Raw genomic sequence first — 2,753 nt, forward strand, 5'->3', positions numbered from 1 at the left:
GAAAACCCAAATATGAAAATAACGAAATCCCCAACTCTCTCCGTGGGTCCTTGAGTTGCGTGGAAATTTCTAGGATCGCAAAACAAAATGCAATAAAACATGTTATGCATGATGATCTAATGTATAACATTCCAAATTGAAAATTTGGGATGTTACAAACCTAGCCCCTTAAGATGAATCTCGCCCTCGAGATTTGGGTTGGCTAGAAAATAGGTGAGGGTGGTCCTTCTGTAGATCTTCCTCTCGCTCCCAGGTGGCTTCATCCTCAGTATGGTGACTCCACTGAACTTTGCAAAACTTGATAACCTTGCTGCGGGTGACTCTGCTGGCAAACTCAAGAATCTTAAGTGGTTTCTCCTCGTAGGTCAGATTGCTATCCAACTGAATCGCTTCCAGTGGCACTGTATCTCTCAGTGGTATCTCAGCCATCTCCGCGTGGCACTTCTTCAGCTGGGATACGTGGAACACATCGTGAACTCCTGACAATCCTTCGGGCAATTCTAACTTGTAAGCAACTTCTCCCATACGTTCCAAAACTTTGTATGGTCCTACAAAACGTGGCGCTAACTTTCCCTTAACTCCAAAGCGCTTAATTCCTCGAAGTGGTGATACTCGAAGATAAACTCTGTCTCCGACTTCGTAAACTGTTTCCTTGCGTTTAGAATCTGCATAGCTCTTCTGCCTGGACTGGGCTACCTTGAGCCTATCGCGAATCAACTTAACCTTCTGTTCAGACTCTTTAATCAAATCTGGTCCAAACAACTGGCGGTCTCCAACTTCGTCCCACAACAACGGTGTCCTGCATCTCCTTCCGTACAAAGCTTCGAAAGGGGCCATCTTCAAACTGGATTGGTAGCTATTGTTGTAAGAAAACTCTGCATAAGGTAAATTGTCGTCCCAACTGGATCCATAATCTAGCGCACAAGCTCTCAGCATGTCCTCCAAAATCTGATTGACTCTCTCAGTCTATCCATCTGTCTGTGGATGAAAGGCTGTACTGAACTCTGGCCTGGTACCCAAAGTTTCATGCAACTGATTCCAAAACTTTGAAGTAAACTGGGTTCCTCTATCTGATACAATGGTCCTCGGAACTCCATGCAAACATACGATCCTGGTCATGTATATCTTTGCCAACTTAGCACTGGTATAAGTGGTCTTTACTGGGATGAAATGAGCTACCTTCGTCAAACGATCGACTACAACCCATATCGAGTCATAGCCTGAACGAGTCCTGGGCAATCCCGTAATAAAATCCATGCCTAGCTTATCCCACTTCCATTCGGGTATCGGCAATGGTTGTAGCAATCCTGCTGGCTTCTGATGCTCTGCCTTCACTCTCTGACATACATCACAAACTGCTACATACTCCGCAATATCCTTCTTCATTCCGGTCCACCAGAAACTATCCTTCAAATCCAGATACATCTTGGTATTTCCTGGGTGAATCGAATATGGTGAATCATGGGCCTCTTGCAGAATCAACTTCCTGATCTCCGGATCATTGGGCACATAAACGCGGTCCTCAAACCATAAGGTATCGTGCTCATCCTCACGAAATCCCTTGGCTTTTCCTTTACTCATCCTTTCCTTTATCTCGGCAATCTCCTTGTCTGTCTTCTGAGCTTCCCTGATCTTATCCATCAAAGTAGACTGAATCTCCAATGCTGCTACAAAGCCTCTTGGAACTATTTCCAAACCTAGTTCGCGAAGATCCTCTGCTAACTCCTTGGGTAACTCTCCAGTCATGAGTGTGTTGACATGCCTCTTGCGGCTCAACGCATCAGCTACTACGTTAGCCTTCCCTGGGTGATAATGCAATCTCATATCATAATCCTTAATGAGCTCCAACCATCTCCTTTGCCTGAGATTCAACTCCTTCTGCGTGAAAATGTACTTCAAACTCTTGTGATCCGTGTACACCTCACAATGGTTTCCGATGAGAAAATGTCTCCATGTCTTCAACGCATGCACTACGGCTGCTAACTCCAAATCATGTGTAGCATAATTCAACTCATGGGGTTTAAGCTGTCGTGAGGCATATGACACAACTCTTCCCTCCTGCATTAGCACTGCTCCAAGTCCTCGACGAGAAGCGTCACAATATACTTCATAATCCTTGCGTTGATCTGGCAGAATCAACACTGGCGCTGTAACTAAACGTTTCTTCAACTCCTGGAAACTAGCCTCACATTCCTCCGTCCAATTGAACTTGGTGTCCTTCTTCAACAATTCCGTCATAGGCTTTGTAATCTTCGAGAAATTCTCAATGAATCTCTAGTAGTATCCTGCGAGTCCAAGAAAACTCCGGATCTCTCCAACTGTCGTGGGTGACTCCCAATTTGTCACAGTGTTAACCTTGGTGGGATCTACTGCTATTCCTTCTCCGGATATAACATGTCCAAGGAATCCAACTTCCTTTAACCAAAACTCGCACTTGCTGAACATGGCATATAACTGATGTTCTCTGAGCTTTCCAAGTACCAAACGCAAATGCTCCTTATGCTCTTCTTCATTTTTCGAATAGACCAGAATATCATCAATGAACACTATGACGAACTTATCCAAAAACTCCATAAACACTTTGTTCATCATGTTCATGAAATAGGCAGGTGCGTTAGTCAGGCCAAATGACATAACGGTGTACTCATATAGCCCATACCTTGTGGTAAAAGCTGTCTTGGGTATATCCTGCTCTCGAATCTTCAACTGGTGGTATCCTGATCACAAATCAATCTTGGAAAATACTTTAGCTC

This window comes from Triticum aestivum, chromosome 5D (assembly GCF_018294505.1).
Source record: "Triticum aestivum cultivar Chinese Spring chromosome 5D, IWGSC CS RefSeq v2.1, whole genome shotgun sequence".
NCBI classification, from domain to species: domain Eukaryota; kingdom Viridiplantae; phylum Streptophyta; class Magnoliopsida; order Poales; family Poaceae; genus Triticum; species Triticum aestivum.